The following is a 22,675-nucleotide window of genomic DNA, read 5'->3' as shown; positions in this document are numbered from 1 at the left end:
CCACTACACCTCTTCAGGATGATTAGAAATCCTAGAAATTTTGTCGACATGAAATACAACTTGTATTGGAATAAACTTTACTCTTGTAACTACAGTTAACCTGAGTAATATGAGTTGCATCTATTTTGAGCATAGAACTTGTAAATGATTAGAGATACTCAGCAAGGAATGACAGTTATAACTTGGAATGAATTTCTCTTAAGTCGTTTCTTCTCAACTAATATGGATTGGGTCTTACCAGAATGTCGAAGCTTGGAAGTATTCTTTAGTATTACAAGCAAAGTCGATTGTCCATGATGGAGCTTAGTCCCAAACTAAGAAGAGGACAATCTGGGAACATAGTTTCCGAGATAAAGGACCACTTCGATCTTCTAAAAGAATCCTAGGACAATTTGGTCTAAAGAAGAAACTCCTGCCAAGGACAACTAAGAACCTTGCGACCCCAAGTGATAAGGCTCCGCTTTGTTTCTATTGCATGGAGTTAGGTCATTTCAAAAGGGAATGTCCAAAGCACACTAAACATTGATGCTGCGAGTGCCACAACATTGGACATAACTATGTCAATTGTCCCAGCAGGACTCAAAGAAAACTTGAACTTACAAGGAATGAAATTATACAAGCTCCAGTGATCCAGAATATACCAGATACTTAGGAAAAACCTAGAGGATATCCATGAGATATAACTACAATTAAATCTTCTCTTATAATCCAGACTCCGATAAGATCTAATACAATAAGTCATGTTCCACAAGACCGCATGCTTATGAGTGATCCGAATGTCACAACGAATGTGTGATGAATCCCTATCCCACAGGTTCAAGAACAAAATTCCTAGTTCTTCCAAGATGAGGACATCTTGAGTTCGCTAAGGGGGAGAGGATGTAATGTCCCCGCCATTGAGTTAAGCACCCCCCTTTTTAATTAATTGAAAATTTTTTCCCTCCCTGTTGTCGTCGAAAAAAGGTGGCAAGGGGGGAAAAGGGAAGGGACGGCATAATCAAGAGTGAAGATCACGATGGAGAGGATGATAACAGAGTTGCAGATGATGGTGACGAGCACGAGGAGGATTCGGACGAAGTCAACGATCAAATTGATGGGGGAAGGGGCACATGTGTGCCACCTCACTCCCCCCCACTATCTATTCCCCCTCCCCCCCCCCATAATAAACCTTCTTTCCCTTATAAAACCCCCTTAAGCAAAGTAAAATGATGGCCTTACTCTCCCCCCTGGCTACCATGGGAGAGAGAGATAGAGAGATAGAGAGAGAGAGAGAGAGGAGAGAAGAAGAGGAGGAGAAGGAGAGAGAGAGAGGAGAGAAGAAGAGGAGGAGGAGAAGAGAGAGAGAGAGGAGAGAAGAAGAGGAGAAGAAGAAGAAGAGAGAGATAGAGAGAGAGAGAGAGGAGAGAGAGGAGAGAAGAAGAGGAGGAGAAGAAGAAGAAGGGAGAGAGAGAGAGAGAGGGGGGAGAAGAAGAGGAGGAGAAGAAGAAGAGAAGGAGAAGAAGAAGAAGAGAAAGAGAGAGAGAGAGGAGAGAAGAAGAGAAGGAGAAGAAGAGAAGAGAAGAAGAAGAAGAGAAGAAGACACTGAGTCTCAAGTGATCAGCCCCTCAAGGCTCAAGCCATACTCCTCATGTGTAGTTCCTATGTTGGAAAGCAGAATTTTTTGAGTACTAGGTACTCATCCCTTTTGATTTTCCCTGTGATGAACAACTCTTTAATTAGTTGATGTATGGCACGTAAAATTCATCTTATAAATAACTATATGTGATCATAAAAGTGACAATGGGACTATTCACCCTTCATCCTTGTTGTTGACTTGTTTTGATCAGGTGTTTTACATGGTCTCACCAAAGAGATTGTCTATCCTCTCCGTCGTTGGGTAGCAGCTATGGGGCTCACCCTTGGTGTGCGATTGCATGCTAGCAACATCATAGCAACTAGGGAAAATGGAATCTTGAAAGTGTGAAGATTTGCACCTTTAGTTGACACAAAAGATGCTAGGAAATAGAACCCTTGGCACAACAGTCCTAACTTAGCAAGAAGAACACAACACTAAGTAGGAAGAACAGGCCTAAAAGAATAAGAACTAGAGGAAGCCCAGCCATCACATGGACACTTGATAATCCAATCATGTGGGTAGCCATGCCTAATCTATGTGAGCCTCGAATCCCTATCATCGCATCCATGTATGATAATCTAATTACGAGGATACCTTTGTCTCCATGTGAGCTTTATTTCTTTTGATTTTTTATATTCTATTTTAATTCCAACTTTGTGTTACATGGGTTTCTTTGAAGGAATAAAAAGAGATACAAAAATCACTCTAAGTTTGCAGAAAAGAATCTAAGTTTGTGATGTCCCAAAAATACCAAAGCATTTCTATCCAACCAAATATGCTAGAGGTATACTCCCCTCATGCACGTTCTTTGTAGAGCTAGGAGGTTGTTTACATAGTAGTAGCTAGAGTAGATCATTTAACTCACCCACTAGGAGACCTTGAGTTTGCTTATGCAATCATCATGCCAGAGCTAAGCAAATGTCTTGGGGAGGTCACTCATGAATATATTTTTGCATCACATGGGTTCAAAATAAGGTATTTTTAGAATACCATTCTTATACATTTTCTACATATATAGAAGGGTATAATCTAAAGGGGTTATTTATAGATTTCATAGAAAATGATTGTGTTTATTCAAGAAAATTTCATAGATAAGGATATTTATAAATAGGACTTGAATACATGTGATGTAGAGGATATACATAGTGAACCCCTTGAGGCAAATATGTTGAGATGGCAAGCTCAACACGTGCGGACATTGATGATGGACCGCCTGGTTAGATGAGTCCACACGTCTACACTTAGCATGTTGGTGGTCATTATGATACTCACATGGCCACTGACTTATCACTTATTATATTTAGTTTGTTACACCTACCTACAACTGGCAAAGATATAACACTAGTCGATTAGTGTAGTCGGTTATGCACTGTTTGACTTAGAATGCCACTTTCCTTTATGTTGTATCTTATCTATACTTTGTGTACATTGTATAGTGTGTGGAAGAAGAAGAAAAAACCAGCAAGAAAACGTTTTGGCTTCCATCTCTCTTCTTGTGTTCTTGAGTGAGCTTCCTCTTGTGTATACAATGTGTGTTTGGCGCAGCACCTCAAGTAAGTCCCCCCCACCACGCGATTCTTGACATGGTATCAGAGCCGCGCCATTGAGAGAGGCCGATTTTGAAGGCTGAAGTGAAGAGAAGAAGCAAGGTTCAAGCAAGAAAGCAATGGGTAAGAAGCTCTTCCATTATTCCACTCTCTCTCTCTTGGATAGTGCCTTTGGAGGCATCGGAAGCAGGATCAAGCAAAAATCTCAGATTGCTGTGAGATTTGGTGTGTGAGGCACTGAAAGTGGGTGCACAGGGTACAGATTGCGAATCTCTAATTTTTGAGGTGGTTGCAAGAAGCAAACATAAGGTTTATCTGCAAACAGGTTGCAGATTACATGTATTATTGAGCAATCAGTGAAAAAGGTTGCTTGGTGTATTGTTGTGCACGTGTTGTGAAAGATTATAGAAGACTAGCTTGCTATGTTGTATCCTTGTTTGTGATAATGGCAGAGAACAGTGGAAATCCCATTATTGAGAAGCTCAACAAGAACAACTACCCTTCATGGAAGTTTCGTATGACAAACTTCCTCATTGGAAAGGGCCTTTATGAGTTTGTTTCAGGTGAAGAAAAGGAGCTAGAGCTGGGTATCCCTATGACTACAGATGAGTTAAAAGCATGGAAACAGTGGAATGTGAAAGACAAAAAGGTAATGTACTGGCTATCTGTAGTCATTGATAATACTATGCTGGAACATATCAAGAATGCAGAAACTTCACATGCAGCTTGGACAATTTTTGAGAGCATGTTTTCAGTAAATACAAAGGCACGAAAGATTCAACTCAAGCAAGAGTTGAATGCCTTGAAGAAAGGGAAAATTTCTATCAATGAGTATGTGTTGAAGGTGAGGAGCATTGTAGATGCTTTAGCAGTGATTGATGCAATGCCAGATGATGATGATTTGGTTTCATCCACTCTGAGTGGCCTTAACAATGAGAAGGCATGGAAATCATTTGTTACTTCAGTATATGTTGGAGGGGAGATACGGAGCTCTACCCCGAGACCTACGAACCGCTTATTGATCACATAGCCGACACGCAATGCCTACCTTACGGGTGTAGTGAGCTTATCTTGATGCTCGATCGAGTTCCCTCCTCTCTCTTGCACTCCAGGAGCTCCACGATCCTTGTGGCAAGCTCAAGCAACCTCAAGCCCCCTCCGAAGCTCCATCCTCCATAGCCACGCAAGAGAAGAGAAGAGAAGAGAAGAAGAGAAGATGAAGAGAGAAGAAGGGGAGCTTCTTCTCCACGATCCCTCACTCTCACACTCTCACACACTCACTCCCTCACTCCCTCACACTCCCTCACTCAAGCACAAGCAAGAAGGCAAGAAACAAGAGAGGAAGAAGAAGAATCTTTGGCCACACACAAGAATTGTTAGAATATCAAGCTCATAGTATGTGTGACCGACATTAGTCTTGTCCAGCTGTATCAGCAAGTGTGGGACATTAAATAAGTCGGTGGTCTTAGACCCAGTGTGAATGGTCCTACGGACCTTAGTACTATTGTATACACTTCCTCTTTATGTGTGGTTATGATAGAATGAATGAATGTAGAAGATGAGAGCATGCTTGCTCCTCACTCCGTCTCTGCCTCTCTCAATCTCAGCATGGTATCAGAGCACCCATGACTGGGCTCTGTGGAGTGAAGAATTCGGGAGTGAAGACACAGGTTCTTGAAGTGAAGAGGGCTGACTGTCATTGATTGTTATTGTCTGTGCAACAAGGTATGCATTTTTTTATCAGATGGAGTCAGTGCTTCATGTTAGTGTTTGAGGCTTGTGTGGGAGCTTTGGGGAGCACCCTTGATCATATTTGAGTGCTCATCATCATCATTACCATCAACAGTAGCTGCTGGAATCAGATCTATAGGCTGCATGAACTGCGCATGTTTATGTTGCTGCCCTCATGGTCTGCAAATCATCAACTCCATCATCCATGACTGGCACACAGCTTGTCTATGCTCTCTGGAAGGTCATTGAAGTCCTGTATATGTCAGTACTTGATCATGAGCTCATCTATGAGCTGTGACAGTTGACCACAGATCTGAAAATAGTGAAGACCTGATGTAATCAGTGAGTATACAACATACACTTGACTCTACTCAAGAGCCTTGAGCTTCTTGGCATGCTCAGGAAAACTTGTTGAAGCATATACATGCTCTGGGAACCATATGCATTGTCTGACATGGTTGTGGACTAAAGTTATTGATTGAAATGCTCAGTTTTGGGAAGTCAATGATAGCCTGAAAACTATCATAAAACTGTCATCATCATATAGTCAGTGCATTGAAGAATTACAGGTTTTTTGTTACCTACAGGGAGTTGTATGGTACGGGATATGAATGTTGAATGCTATAAGCATTGATATGAGCATTGGAAGCTCTTAAAAACTGAATTCTGAATCTGGAAACAAATGTATTCACAGGGTATTGGCTGGTCATAAACAGTGAATGCATTATATGACATTGCCTCTTACAGATAGAGTGTCTGCAGATGCTTGTTTGGTCATGTATTGACCTGCACACATAGTGGCATATGTATGAAGTGGTTTGAGGATCTCCTGGGCTGAAATACATCTTGGTTTGACATTTTATTTGCTAAATGCAATCTATGAGCAGGAAGTTTGACACCTATACTTGCTGGATATGCACAGTTTTGTGCCCATATGGTTATGCTTGGACTGCTACATGTACTAGCAGCTGTCTATGAAGGTTTGGGATATGTATGACATGTATATGACTCAGTTTTGGCTTTGAATAAGCTGCTGGTCACTAACAGTTTATAGTTTTGAGACTGTATGTATTTATCCTGGTAGTGAGGTTGCAGGAGGTTAAGCTGAAGCAACTCCAAAGCATATGTCTTGACTAGTAGACTTATGAATTAGACCACTGATTTTTGGACTACTTTGAGCTGTCACTGGGCTGAAATACCCTGGTTTTTTACTGCAATTAATTGCAAAAAACTGTCATAAACAGTTGAGGATTGAACTTGGTCAATCATACTCGTTGGCTTGCAGGAAGTCGGGCAGTGACTAAATAGTGTCTGGTACAACATGGAAAATGCAGAAAGGACTGTCAACATAACCCAAATAGTGGGGGAAAAGCTTGACAGTAACAATTATGCCATATGAAAGTTCTGCATGGAAAACTTCTTAATAGGAAAAGGCTACTAGGAGTTGGTGACTGGAGCGGAAGCTAAACCTGAGCTCCCAAATCGACCTATGGCTGATCAGAGACGATTACACCGAGCTTGGGCAGAAAGAGCTCGTAGAGTCTTGCACTGGCTCTCTTTATGTATCTCAAATGCCATGGTAATGCAAATAATGAACTGCAGCTCTCCTAAGGATGCATGGGACATTTTGGTCAAGTATTATGGCACACCCACAAGTGCCAGGAAGATATAGTTGAAGCAGAAGTTCAACAACATGGAGAGGAAGAGCAGATCTATACAGGATTATGTCACGGAGGTTAAGACCATTGCGGATTAGTTGGCATCTATTGGTTCACAGGTTGAAGATGAAGACATGGTTGCTATGACCTTGAATGGCTTGGGGCTTGAGTATAAGTCTTTTGACACTTCTGTGTCTGTGCGGGCTGAAATGCTTGATTTCAATGAGCTGGTTGCATTGCTTATCCATGAAGAGGTTAAGCTTGGTTTGGCTGCACGATCTAGTAGTTCTAAAAACAAGGATACAGTTTTCTATTCCAATCAATGTGGCCATAGAAACCGTGGTAGAGGCTATGGATTTGGCAGAGGAGGCCAGCAAAATGCATCCTATGGCAATAACAACCAGTAGGTATCAAATGCAAGAAGTGGTGGAAACTTTAGAGGCAGGGGGAGATCTAGCCCTAGAGGTAGAGGCTCTTGGCAACAGCAGCATCCATCTGACAATCCGAACAAGGATAAGGATTGTCATTACTGCGGGAAGTATGGGCATATTGCCAAGGACTGCTGGAAGAAGCAGGGCAATCAAAAAGGCAAACAACATGGGAATTTTTCTACATCTAGTTAGGAAAATGATACTTCAGGAGATAGATTGTTTGCCATGCAGTATGTAAAAGAGAGAGTTGCTGAAAAATGCACTGATGATGCAGTTTGGTACATTGATTCAGGGGCATCGAACCATATGACTCCTCATGGTGATTGGTTTCACTGATATGGTGGCTGAAAAAAATGGCTATGTCTGTATAGGTGATGACACGCAGCATAGCATTGAGCATAAAGGCAAAGTGCCTCTTGTGGTTCATGATGGCAAAAAGAAAAATTTGCATGATATATTGCATGTTCCTTCGATTACAAAGAGCCTACTGTCTGTTGGTCAGATGATGGAGCAGAACTTGCAGGTTAGATTCAACAAGCATGGTTGCTTTATTGAAGAGTTTGGTAATGGATGCAAGTTGATAGCTCACGGTCACAGGAATGGCAGAATGTTTACTCTTGATGCTACCTTGCCAGAGCTGAATTTAGCTATGTTTGCCCATGGTTCTGGTATTATCAGAGACTTGGAAATTTGGCACAAGAGAGTGGGGCATGTAAATTTGCAAAAGCTACAAATTATGCAGAAAAAACAGCTTGTTACAGGTTTACCCAAGTTCCAATATTCAGATATTGGTCATGTATGTGATGCTTGCCAGTTTGGTAAACAGTCAAGATTGCCATTTGTCAGGCATGTAAGGCAGAGTACACGTCCGCTACAGTTAGTGCACTCTGAAGTTTGGGGGCCAGCCCATAATGCATCCATGGGAGGCTCGAAGTATTACGTGACATTCATTGATGATTACAGTCGCTATACTTGGGTTTACATTCTGAAGACAAAGGATGAGGTGTTTGCTGTTTTTCAGCAGTTTAAAAAGCAAGTTGAAAAGGAATTTGACTGTTATATCTCTTGCTTGAGATTAGATAGCGGTGGGGAGTATGTATCAAATGAGTTTGACATTTTTTTGGCTCAAAATGGCATACGCAGGCAACTTACCTGCAGCTACACTCCTTAGCAGAATGGAGTAGCTGAAAGAAAGAATAGGGTCTTGATGGAAGCTACTCGTGCCATGATGAATGAGAAGAAGTTGCCGCTCTATTATTGGGCTGAGGCGGTTATGACAGCCATGTATATATTGAATCGGACTCCCACTGTAGGTATTCATGAGATGACACCGTTTGAGAAGTTGTATGGCTATAAGCCAGATGTAAGTCACATAAAAGTCTTTGGATGTCTTGCTTATGTGCATATTCCAGATGAAAAAAGGAAGAAGCTGGATCCAAAAGTGCATAAGTGTGTTTTCATTGGATATTCGCAGGAGAAGAAGGCATACAAATGCTATGATCCCTCTACCAAGGAGACCTTGGTGAGCAGGGATGTTATTTTTGATGAGATGGGTTCTTGGTATGTATCACCAGCAATAGTGCCATTGGATATGCCTTCCACTCATGTATCTACAGTTGATATGCAGCAGAGCACTGCTACGACAGGACCTAGTAGTCAGACAGTAACCCCATGGACAGGGAGATTGAGGAGCTCACCGTCCACTGACACTAGTATGTCAGTGAGGGGGAGATATGATGTCGCGAAGAAAGGAAAAGAGAAAGTTACTAAGGATGTATCTGGGATGATGACACTTGGTAGAATGACTTCTGGATATGAGTCTACTGACACTTTAGATAGTGAACTTGGTATTCCGACTGTCTATATGCCTGGTGCAAAGCAGAGCAGGTACATTCTGTCTCATGAGAGAGGGGAATCGAGCAGTGCACCACATCTTAGATGCTCACAAAGGGTCAAATACCCTATTGATAGGTTGACATATAATGGCTACACTACAAAGCATTATGCTTACATGACAAAAGTGATGGAGATCAAAGAACTAGGTACATATGTTGAAGCAGTGGAAAATGAGAACTGGTGTGCAGCCATGGATGAAGAAATGAATGCCTTGGCTGAAAATAAGACATGGGATCTTGTGCCACTGCCTGAAGGGAAAAAGACCATTGGCTACAAATGGGTTTACAAAATCAAATGTAAATCGAATGGCAGTGTGGAAAGGTACAAAGCCAAGCTGGTTGCTAAGGGGTATGCCCAACACTATGGACTTGATTATGAGGAAACATTCAGCCCTGTTGCCAAGATGGCAGCCATATGCACTGTGATTGCCTTGGCTGCTACTAGAGGGTGGAAATTACAGCAGATGGACGTTAAGAATGCATTTCTTAACAGTGACTTAGTAGAGGATGTCTATATGGTTCAGCCAGAAGGGTATGTTCACCCTGATTTTCAGCATTATGTATGCAAGCTAAAAAAGGCACTGTATGGGCTGAAGCAGGCTCCAAGAGCTTGGCATGCTAGGATCAGTTAACTACTTGCAGAGGTTGGAATTTACTGTTGGTAGGGCTAATCACAGCCTATTTACATAGAAGACCGTTGGTAGTGCTGGTCATATATGTTGATGATTTGATAATCACTGGTGATGATGACTTGGGCATACAACATGTAATAAAGATGCTGAAATCTAAATTTGACATGAAAGATCTAGGTGAATTGAAATACTTTTTGGGTATTGAGGTAATCAAGGCTGAAAATGGTTTATGGCTGATGCAGAAACATTATGCCATGGAAATGCTGAAGAAGTATGGCATGGCTGAATGCAAACCATTGGATACACCCCTTGATCAAAATGTCAAGCTGGACATTAGCACTGGAGCTGAAATTCAGGATGTGACTATGTACAGGTAGATGGTTGGAAGTCTGATCTACTTGACCATCACTAGGCCAGATTTGAGTTATGCAGTTGGGCTCATAAGTCAGTTTATGTAGAAGCCCAAGAAGCCACATTTGGATGTTGTTAGGTAGATTATGAGATATGTTAAGTCCATTGTAGATTATGGGTTGTTCTATATGAGAGATAAGCCCTTGAAACTGGTTGGATACACAGATGCGGATTGGGCAGGATGCTCATATGATCACAGATCTACGAGTGGTTATGCTTTTGGCTTTGGAAGTGGCATGATCAGTTGGAACAGCAAGAAGCAACCAACGGTTGCATTGTCTAGCACTGAGGCAGAGTATAGGGGTGCTGCATTGGTAGCATGTGAGATTTCATGGCTGCTCAAGCTTATGGATGATTTGGATATTCAGGTGGATGCTCCAATGACCTTATTATGTGACAATCTCAGTACTGTACTCCTGGTAACGAATCCAATTCACCATGCGAGGAAAAAACACATAGAGGTACACTACCATTTTATTAGAGAGATGGTTCTTGCAGGGAGAGTAGATCTTATGCATGTGAAGAATGATGAATAGGTTGCAGATATCTTTACCAAGTCTTTGGGTAAAGATAAGTTTAGTAGTTTTAGACAGCTACTTGGAGTTCATCAAATGATTTGAGCTTAAGGGGGAGTGTTAGAATATCAAGATCATAGTATGTGTGACCGACATTAGTCTTGTCCAGCTATATCAGCAAGTGTGGGACATTAAATAAGTTGGTGGTCTTAGACCTAGTGTGAATGGTCCTACGGACCTTAGTACTATTGTATACACTTACTCTTTGTGTGTGGTTATGATAGAATGAATGAATGTAGAAGATGAGAGCATGCTTGCTTCTCACTCCGTCTCTGCCTCTCTCAATCTCAACAAGAAGGAGCTTCTCATTCACTTTTCAACTTTATATACAAAACCCTAAATCCCTTTTGGGCGGTCATCCCCTTATCCCCTTTTTTACATGGCCGGCCATGGCCTAGGCCCTTTTTTCCATTGTCCTTCTATCTTCCTAGCTTCCTTTCCACTGCCCATCTACATTTACAAATCGCACAGGTGAGAGCCCGATGCTCCTTAAATTAAATCATGACGCGCTTGCGCTCTTTTACAAAAGTATTGACTTGCGCTTTTCCTTGTGCGCCTTTTTCCCTTATTTAGGACTTTTCTGCGCTTCTTATGTTTCTAGATTTTTCTTGGCACGCCTTTGTCTTCCGTTTCACTTTTGCCTTGGCCTTGTCTTTTGCTTCAGCTTTTTTGGATTTTCCACCTTTGTTCATTTGAGGGTTAACATTACCCCCCTCCTAGACGAGTGCCAGTCCCATGGCACTCACCGTCGTAGGTAGCAGGCTTTGGCATGCACTGAAGATGTGGGTGAAAGGGACATCGATGGTTGCCATGGAGGAGTGTTGGTGGTGGTGTGGAGGAAGGTCGTTGGGGGCACGTTGGTGGCCTAGGTGGCTGGTGGTAGGGTTGTTGGAGTTGGTGGTAGGGCTATTCTTTGTTGGGGATTGCACTGATGGCCAGCACAAGTGTTGGTTTGTTAGGGATTCTGCACATGACGATTCTTGGCGAGCTTGCAGGATGATAAAGGATAAGAGTTCAGAGTCGGGTGTCGATGAAGAGAGAATGACACTTTCGTTGGAGTCTTCAATACCTGCAATTGAAAACCTCTCATAGGTGGTCTCTCCCTAGGGGTAGTGCTAGTCTGCTCTATCGTGCACAATGTCAAGATTGTGGGAGAGAAGGAAGGAGTCTCGCTTGAAGCTTTCTTGCTTGCACAATGGGGGAAGACACACAAGGGTGGAGGCTGAAAACAGTTTTCCTCTTCTTAATTGTGTAAGCCAAAAGAACTCAAGTACAAAGAAATAGAAGAACCCTCTATATGGGTCTCAAACCAAACTCAACTAACTAAGGTGGCATACTAACTGAGCCACGAACTAGAGTAGATAAGGATAGCTATCATGTAGCTATTATTCAGGGGCGGTGTACCAACTACATCTGCAACTGACAAGTCGGTGACATAAATACACAACGGTCACCCTGGCGTATCACGAGTGGAGCTCGATATCTCAACACTCCCCCTCGAGCTCAATCCCAATTCCTGCACACCAAGCAGGTCTCTGAACTTGCGCAGCTTCTCTGCGCCCAATGCCTTCGTGAATATGTTAGCTACCTGATCCTCTGTGCTGACATAAACTAGATCAATAAGACCTAGTAAAACCCTCTCTCGCACATAGTGATAATGCACCTCAATGTGCTTTGTTCTAGCATGATAGACTGGGTTATTTGCCAAGTGTATACTACTCATGTTGTCACAATAAATGACAACTGGACCATCTGTAGACTGATGCATATCATAAAGTAGCTTATGCAACCAAGCTACCTCACATGCAGCCATTGCTGCACCCCTGTACTCAGCCTCTGTGCTCGACAAGGCAACTGTAGGCTGTTTCTTGCTGCTCCAAGTGACTGCAGCACTCCCAAAAGAGAACACATATCCACTGGTAGAACGTCTATCAGAAATGCTACCAGCCCAATCAGCATCAGTGTATCCATGCAACTGTATCTGAACCCCAGTCTCATAAAATAGTCCATACTGCAATGTGGACTTCACATACCTGAGTATGCGTCTAGCCGCATCCAAATGCGGTTTCCTTGGAGCCTGCATAAACTGACTTACCAATCCAACAGCATAGCTCAAATCTGGCCTGGTAATAGTCATATAAATCAAGCTTCCTACTATGCGTCTGTACATAGTAGGGTCTTCCAGAAGCTCACCTGCATCTGTGCTCAGCTTCACATTCTGCTCCAAAGGAACTGAAATAGGCTTACAGCCTGTCATCCCATATTTGGACAGCATGTCCAATCCATACTGCCTCTGCAAGAGCTGTATCCCACTTGGTGATCTAATCACCTCAATGCCCAAGAAATAACGCAGCTCTCCCAAATCCTTCATCTCAAACTTCTGCTTCAATAGCATTTTCACATGAAGGATATCTTCATCACTGTCACCTGTCATAATCAAATCATCAACATAAATGACAAGTAGCATAATACCTTTCTCTGTTTTTCTCACATAAAGTGAGAAATCTGCCTTGGAAATCTAAAAGCCAATAGTGACAAGATACTGTCCTATCTTGTCAGACCATGCTCTAGGTGCTTGCTTCAAGCCATACAAAGCTTTCTTCAACCTGCAAACAAACTCAGGATGAACAGCATGCACATAACCTGGTGGCTGCTCCATATATACCTCTTCTTGCAAATCACCATGCAAGAAGGCATTCTTTACATCCATCTAATGTAAAGACCATCCCTTTGATGTAGCCATAGCAATGACTGCTCTTACGGTTGCCATCCTTGCAACCGGACTGAATGTTTCTTCATAGTCAATGCCATATGTTTGTGCATACCCCTTGACTACTAATCTTGCCTTGTATCTGTTCACAGAACCATCTGCTTTGTGCTTCACCTTATAAACCCACTTACAGCCAATTGCATTCTTACCTTTAGGCAAAGGTACCAATTCCCATGTAGCATTTGCTTCCAAGGCATCCATTTCTTCATCCATGTCTTTCTCCCATTTTTCTTTTCCCATGGCTTGCTCAAAAGAAGTGGGTTCTGGTTCCTGTATCACTTTGACCATATATGCATAGTGAATGGCTGTAAATCCATCATATTTCAGCCTATCCACAGGACCTAACTCTGGTAGACCTGCGCAAAGTGGGTTCACTCCCAGGTGCTCTCAAAACATCCCTGGTCTTCCTTACTCCAGGTGTGACAATAGAAGGAATACCCAACTCATCATCAATGCTCTGTTCTGAGCCACTGGATTCACCATCCACATAAGAGTGACCTGCATTCACATCAAACATGGGCTGATCAACCTTCTCTTTTCCTTTTCGTGATACCTGCATACCACTATCTGCATTACTTTGAGAAGATTCTCCTGATCTCAATCTGCCTGTCCATGGCGAAGAGTGTGAACCACTACTAGAGGACGCTCCAGGTCCACTAATATTTTGTGACTGCTGCTGTGAATTCTGTGCAGCATTACCATTTTGTGCATCTACATCATCAATCACATTTACTGGTTTATACCAGCTACTCATCTCATCAAAAACAACATCTCTACTCACTATAAACTTACGAGTAGAAGGGTTATAGCATCTATACCCTTTTTGCTGCAGAGAGTAACCAATAAAGATGCACTTCTCAGCTTTTGGATCCAACTTGGATCTCAACTCATCTGGCACATGTACATAGGCAATGCAACCAAAAATTTTCAAATGAGAAATATCTGGTTTCCTACCAGTATACCTCTCCTCTGGAGTCATTCCATGTATTGCTGCAGTGGGAGTCCTGTTCATTATGTAGACTGCTGTAGCAACTGCTTCAGCCCAATAAAAATCTGGCAGGTCTTTTTCATTGAGCATGGTACGAGACACCTCTCCAATATGTCTATTTTTTCTTTCTGCAATTCCATTTTGCTGTGGGGTATGACTGCATGAATATTGCTGCTTTATGCCATGCTCCTGCAGGAACCTTGCAAACTCATTTGAGAGGTACTCTCCCCCTCCATCTAACCTTAGGCATTTTACTTGCAGACCTGTTTCTTTTTCAACCATAGCTTTAAGAGTTTTGAAATGCCCAAAAACTTCACTTTTCTTTTTCATAAAATACACCCAAGCTTTTCTGCTATAGTCATCAATAAAACTGACAAAATAATGACAGCCTCCAAGAGATGCAGCTTTAGTAGTCCACACATCAGAATGGATTAATTCCAATGGCTTCTTACTCTCTTGAACATGTCTAGGAAATGGTTTCCTTGCCTGTTTTCCAAACTGACAGGCTTCACATACCTTATGCATTTCTGCAACCTTGAATTTAGGCAATCCTGCAACAATATTTTGGGCCTGCATTGATTTAAGTCGCTGTACATTAACATGACCAATGCGTTTATGCCAGATATCAATATCTGCAACTACACCGGTCCCATGTGCAAACATTGCTGCACTCAATTCAGACATGTCTGCATCCAATGTAAACATTCTGCCCTTCTTCTTTCCTTTTGCTATCAAGCGACCTTTATTTTTCATATCCTCAACAAAGCATCCATGAGGATTAAATCTGACCTGCAAGCCCTGCTCAACCATTTGACCAACAGAAACCAGATTCTTGGTGATATTCGGGACATGAAATACATCGGACAGGTATTTCTTTTTCCCATCCTGCATAGACAAGGGAATTTTTCCAATCTGCACAATAGGATGTGCAGTATCATCACCAGTCTCCACAAATCCTGGTTTTTCCATTTTCCTTGCATCCTCCATCCATTCTGCATGACCTGTCATGTGGTTTGATGCACCTGAGTCAACATACCATACATCGTTGCTTTCTTCTGCACTTGTCACAGAATTGTTCATGTGCTGCACCATGAACAAATGCTCATTTCTGTCATCACCCTGTCTACTAGAAGATGCATAATTCCCTTGTTGCAGTTTTCCATTCATGATGTCATTTTGCTTTTTATAGCAGTCTTTAGCCATATGACCCATTTTACCACAGTAGTAGCATTCAATATTACTGTTTGCATTTTGACCTCTTTGCCATCCACCACGACCTCTTTGGCTCCCCCTGCCTCTAGAGTTACCACGTCCTCCTCCATAGGACTGGTTTTCTTGAGTTTGCTGCATATTCTGATTTCTACCACGGCCTCCAAATCGGCCTCCTCTACCTCTGCCTCTACCTCTTCCAGCATTTGAGTAGAAGACAGCTTCTTTTGAAGTTCCTCCTGAAGAAGATGCACCACCATTTCTCTGCTCCTCAGAAATTAGAAGAGCAATCAACTCCTCAAAATCAGGAAATCTTTCACGAACTGAAATGGATGTCCGAAACTGTGCATAATCCTTTCCTAGACCATTCAAGGTCACGGAAACTAAATCATCATCTTCCACTGGCGACCCAATGGAAGCAAGTGCATCTGCAATCTTCTTCACCTTCATGTGGTAGTCATTGATGCTCATATTTTCTCTTTGCACATTGTGCAACTCTTGCTTGAGCTGCATTTTCCTGGCTTGTGTATTTGTGCTATACATCTTTGACAGAGTATCCCATGCCTCCTTTGGCGTACTTGCATCTTGAATATGCACAATCATAGAGTCTGAAATGCTGATAGACAGCCAATACATAACTTTCCTGGCTCTCTCATGCCATGCTTTAAATGCCTGCATTTGCTGTTGATTGGGAACATCAGGAAGAACTGGTTCTTCTTCATTTCCTGCAACAAATTCCCAATATCCTTTTCCCATAAGGAAATTCGTCATTCTAAACTTCCATGCTTGGAAGTTATTCTTGTCAAGCTTTTCAGTGACAATCTGTGAGAGAGAATCAGACGCCATTACAGAATACTGCAAAAAGTTCTGTCACTGCAAAGAACACAGCTTCAGCCTCACAAGGGCAAATCTGCAAAACTGGCGAAAGTGGTATTTGACCACACAGTCACTTCCTAGTGACGATTTTGCATAAACAGAAACCAAGGATGATTCTGTAACTCCCAATGTCTCTGCGCACAAGCATACGATGCAATTTCTGTGGTAACTTTTCACCGACCTGTAGAACAGTGGTCGCACAGCATAAAACAGGGCTTTTTCCTGAGTGCGTGCAGAAAACTTCCGCCTCCAAAACTGGCCCCGAAATGGCCTCAAATCAAAAAAACAGGGTCGCCAAGAGAGCAAAAGCTCTCTCCCGCAGCATATACTGCCCTCTTGCTGCAGCGCGAAGGGCGTCTCAACCTGAGACAATGCACTCCTGCAATTTCCGGCTGTGCTACCTGCAGAGATCTACTCCCAAAACAGAAAATGAAAGCAACACTGCTCCTCTTACCAGAACACCGCGAGCTTGGCTTGCTTTCTTGAGCTCCTTACCACGAACAAGGCTCTGATACCATGTCAAGATTGTGGGAGAGAAGGAAGGAGTCTCGCTTGAAGCTTTCTTGCTTGCACAATGGGGGAAGACACACAAGGGTGGAGGCTGAAAACAGTTTTCCTCTTCTTAGTTGTGTAAGCCAAAAGAACTCAAGTACAAAGAAATAGAAGAACCCTCTATATGGGTCTCAAACCAAACTCAACTAACTAAGGTGGCATACTAACTGAGCCACGAACTAGAGTAGATAAGGATAGCTATCATGTAGCTATTATTCAGGGGCGGTGTACCAACCACATCTGCAACTGACAAGTCGGTGACATAAATACACAACGGTCACCCTGGCGTATCACGAGTGGAGCTCGATATCTCAACACACAAGACATAGTTCAATTATTTTGGGAGACAGGTCGAGCTCTAAGCAAGCTGAGAGTATTGTCCTGCACTTAAGGACCCAAACTGTGTATATATTTTGGTGCAGATATTATGTGAGTGCTCGTGCATACTTATATATTATGTAGTTTGAAGACCGTGGTTGGTTCCTCGTAACAATGTGTGGATGAAGCAAAGTTGTCCATGTTGAGAAGAAGTACACGTGAAGGTGTTGAGATATCGAGCTCCACTCGTGATATGCCAGGGTGACCGTTGTGCATTTATGTCACCGACTTGTCAGTTGTAGATGCGGTTGGTACACCGCCCATGAATAATAGTTAGATGACAGCTATCCTTATCTACTCTAGTTCGTGGCTCAGTTAGTATGCCACCTTAGTTAGTTGAGTTTGGTTTGAGACCCATATATAGGGTTCTTCTATTTCTATGTACTTGAGTTCTTTTTGGCTTACACAACTAAGAAGAGGAAAACTATTTTCAGCCTCCACCCTTGTGTGTATTCCCCCATTGTGCAAGCAAGAAAGCTACAAGTAAGACTCCTTCCTTCTCTCCCACAATCTTGACATGGTATCAGAGCCTTGTTTGTGGTAAGGAGCTCAAGGAAGCAAGCCAAGTTTGCGGTGTTCTGGTAAGAGGACCAGTGTTGCTTTCATTCTTCTATTTTGGGAGCAAGTCTCTGCAGGTAGCATAGCCGGAAAGTGCAAGAGTGCATTGTCTCAGGTTGAGACGCCCTTCGCGGTGAAGCAAGAGGGCAGTATATGCTACGGGCAAGGGCTTTAGCCCTTGGTGACCCTGTTTTTTTGATTTGAGGCCATTTCGGGGCCTGTTTTGGAGGCGGAAGTTTTCTGCACGCACTCAGGAAAAGGCCCAGTTTTATGTTGTGTGACCACTGTTCTACAGGTCGATGAAAAGTTAATGTAGAAATTGTATCGTATGCCTGTGCGCAGAGACATTGGGAGTTACAGAATCATCCTTGTTGCCTGTTGATGCAAAATCGTCACTAGGAAGTGACTGTGTGGTCAAATACCACTTTCCTCAGTTTTGCAGATTTGCCCTTGTGAGGCTGAAGCTGTGTTCTTTGCAGTGACAGAATTTTTTGTAGTGTTCTGTAATGGCGTCTGATTCTCTTTCACAAATTGTCAATGAAAAGCTTGACAAGAACAACTTCCAAGTATGGAAATTTAGAATGACGAATTTCCTTATGGGAAAAGGATATTGGGAATTTGTTGCAAGAAATGAAGAAGAACCAGTTCTTCCTGATGTTCCCAATCAACAGCAAATGCAGGCATTTAAAGCATGGCATGAGAGAGCCAGGAAAGCTATGTACTGGCTACATATCAGCATTTCAGACTCTATGTGTTGAGAATCTGCCAATCACACCCTATGTATGCCCCTTTGTATGGAACAACTAGGCTAGGAAGATGCAGTTCATTCTAAGAAGAGAGAAAGATCCCATAGGCACAATGATGAAATGTGCTACCAAGCAATCCTATATAATGATGTACTTGACTATCACTTTCATATGATGATAATGCAATAGTATTTGTCTCTTTCTGTCAAGTCTCTGTGTCATTGTCAGTCCTACACAAGATTATTTTTATGAGTTCAAGTCTCAATCTTGAAACCTAATTCACTTGTGTAACAGTTGTCTTCTTTATCAATGTCAACTTGAGTAGTATCTTCATCTTCCATCCTCCATAGCTTCCGCCTTTGCCATGCTCTAGATCCCGCATTTGTCACATGGTATTAGAGCCCAGTTGGGCATGGCATTGCTTCTCCAGCCTCTCTTGATTCCTCTCAACCTCTATCCATCTCATATCCAACTCAATGTCAGCTCATGACTCCATTTTTCAACTTGACCTTCATCTTGAACTGTGTCTGCCATAGCTAGGACTGCACCCTGCCTCCTTGGAGCTTGTTGATCTCCTTCCACACTCAATATTTTGACCCGCTTTCTTCTGGAGATATCTTGCCTAGGTCAGGGCAAAGCCTCCTGATACATCACAGTCCAAAATTGCTCATCATCGAGCCTAGCATTGCGTGAATTCGAGATCGCTGTTAAATTTGCGCCTCTGCCCGGTCGTACATGCCATGGAGCCCGTCTGTACTGCGCCGTGTCCTGCAACCATAGGGCTTTGTAAGCCCATGACCTAAGCTACCTCTAGCTCGAGTTTGACGCCGGATGATCATGTTTATGGGCTGATGTAGCAGAAAAACCAGTAAGGCTGAAAAACCTAACTGTGGGACTCCATAGCTATTTTGTCTCAAGCTTTCATCTCACTTGATTTTCCTCATTGGCTTGAGTCAAGCTAAACCCTGCCACTTTGATTCACTGATTTGATTAGTCTCCAACAACATTTGTCCATCAAATCAAGGAGGGGAGATCTTTGAAGCACTTAAAGACCATTGAAGATTTGAAGACCTCTCATAGACTTGAGCTCCAAAGCTTCATTTTCTTACTCTTTTCACTCAACTGAAGGTTTTGCTAATCTGATCTGAGTATTTACTCAGTGTTCAGCAAGATTTTACCAGCAACAAGGAGGGGACTCAAACAACGGGTTCATCAAGCAAAGGATCGGCATCAAGAATCACCATCTTCAACTCTAGTATCCCTTGATACTTAAGAGTGTTGATTTAACACTATCTTCACTTGTGTTTTTTGACACATTGAAGATCAATTTGGTTGCCACTTACTCACAGATTTAAAGCAGATTCTTGGTCATATCTATGATAACCAAGAAGATTTGTATGTGGATACACTTTATGAAAAGTAACATGACTTATCTACACTACATAGAAGATTTTTGTGATCTACTTAGACACGGAGTTTCTCATACTAAAGTACAATCAATGATTCCATCTAAAGTTTTTGAAGACACTCCAGTTACCTTGGCCATCATGAAGAATGAGATGTCTTTGCTTGAGGGGGACAAAGACATGGACATGAAGACTAAAGTTGCAAGCAAAGTCAAAGATGAACTAGACCAAGAAGACCATAAGATCAAAGAGCAAAGGAAGAAGGACAATAAGAAGATCAGCCATGAAGACCAAAAGACCACATCATTCAAAGCTGAAGAACCAAAGATGAAAGACAAGAAGATTTTCCATGCTGACAAAGAGAAATCATATGCTAAAAAAGACCACAAGGGCCTATCGGTCATTCTCTCATTTTCTGTTTTAAAAGCATTGTACCTGCCTAATGCTTCCTGCCATAAGCTTTGTAAACTCCTCATGTAACTTGGCATTACAGTCCCTGTACACTTTGTGAGGCCCCTGTTACAGCCTCTGGATGTCCACCATGTTTATGGTACCCACACTTAGCCTTTTCTGCAACAGCCTCTGGTGTTTTGCCACGTTTGTGGTATGCCCACACTTTGTGCCTTTCTAGTTGTGATTGAGGAGGGGTGTTGAGAATCTGCCAATCACACCCTATGTATGGCCCTTTGTATGGAACAACTAGGCTAGGAAGATGTAGTTCATTCTAGGAAGAGAGACAGATCCCATAGGCACAGTGATGAAATGTGCTACCAAGCAATCCTATATAATGATGTACTTGACTATCACTTTCATATGATGATAATGCAATAGTACTTGTCTCTTTCTGTCAAGTCTCTGTGTCATTGTCAGTCCTACACAAGATTGTGTTTATGAGTTCAAGTCTCAATCTTGAAACCTAATTCACTTGTGTAACAGTTGTCTTATTTGTCAATGTCAACATGAGTAGTATCTTCATCTTCCATCCTCCATAGCTTTCGCCTTTGCCATGCTCTAGATCCCGCATTTGTCACACTATGATTGTGCATATTCAAGATGCAAGTACGCCAAAGGAGGCATGGGATACTTTGTCAAAAATGTATAGCATAAATATGCAAGCCAGGAAAATGCAGCTCAAGCAAGAGTTGCATAATGTGCAACAAGAAAATATAAGCACCAATGACTACCACATGAAGGTGAAGAAGATTGCAGATGCACTTGCTTCCATTGGGTCGCCAGTGGAAGATGATGATTTAGTTTCTGTGACCTTGAATGGTCTAGGAAAGGATTATGCACAGTTCTGAACATCCATTTCCGTCTGTGAAAGATTTCCTGATTTGGAGGAGTTGATTGCTCTTCTAATTTCTGAGGAGCAGAGAAATGGTGGTGCATCTTCTTCAGGAGGAACTTCAAAAGAAGCTGTCTTCTACTCAAATACTGGAAGAGGTAGAGGCAGAGGTAGAGGAGGCCGATTTGGAGGCCGTGGTAGAAATCAGAATATGCAGCAAACTCAAGAAAACCAGTCCTATGGAGGAGGACGTGGTAACTCTAGAGGCAGGGGAAGCCAAAGAGGTCGTGGTGGATGGCAAAGAGGCCAAAATGCAAACAGCAATGTTGAATGCTACTACTGTGGTAAAATGGGTCATATGGCTAAAGACTGCTATAAAAAGCAGAATGACATCATGAATGGAAAATTGCAACAATGGAATTATGCATCTTCTAGTAGACAGGGTGATGACAGAAATGAGCATTTGTTTATGGTGCAGCACATGACCAATTCTGTGACAAGTGCAGAAGAAAGTAACGATGTGTGGTATGTTGACTCAGGTGCATCAAACCACATGACAAGTCATGCAGAATGGATACAGGATGCAAGGACAATGGAAAAACTAGGATTTCATGTCCCGAATATCACCAAGAACCTGGTCTCTGTTGGTCAGATGGTTGAGCAGGGCTTGCAAGTCAGATTTAATTCCCATGGATGCTTTGTTGAGGTTATGAAAAATAAAGGTTGCTTAATAGCAAAAGGAAAAAAGAAGGGCAGAATGTTTACATTGGATGCAGACATGCCTGAATTGAGTGCAACAATGTTTGCACATGGGACCGGTGTAGTTGCAGATATTGATATCTGGCATAAATGCATTGATCATGTTAATGTACAGTGACTCAAATCAATGCAGGCCCAAAATATTGTTGCAGGATTGCCAAAATTCAAGGTTGCAAAAATGCATAAGGTATGTGAAGCTTGTCAGTTTGGAAAACAGGCAAGGAAACCATTTCCTAGACATGTTCAAGAGAGTAAGTAGCCATTGGAATTAATCCACTAAGATGTGTGGACTACTAAAGCTGCATCTCTTGGAGGCTGTCATTATTTGTCACTTTTATTGATGACTATAGCAGAAAAGTTTGGGTGTATTTTATGAAAAAGAAAAGTGAAGCTTTTGGGCATTTTAAAACTCTTAAAGCTGTGGTTGAAAAAGAAACAGGCCTGCAAATAAAAAACCCAAGGTCAGATGGAGGGGGAGACTACCTCTCAAATGAGTTTGCAAGGTTCTTGCAGGAGCATGGCATAAAGCAGCAATATTCATGCAGTCATACCCCACAGCAAAATGGAATTTCAGAAAGAAAAAGCGGGCATATTGGAGAGGTATCTCGTGCCATGCTCAATGAAAAAGACCTACCAGACTTTTACTGGGCTGA

Source organism: Lygodium microphyllum, chromosome 11 (assembly GCF_053477565.2).
Source record: "Lygodium microphyllum isolate KBCC chromosome 11, Lygodium_microphyllum_v1.1.10, whole genome shotgun sequence".
NCBI classification, from domain to species: Eukaryota; Viridiplantae; Streptophyta; class Polypodiopsida; order Schizaeales; family Lygodiaceae; genus Lygodium; species Lygodium microphyllum.
This window is presented reverse-complemented; position numbering follows the sequence as displayed.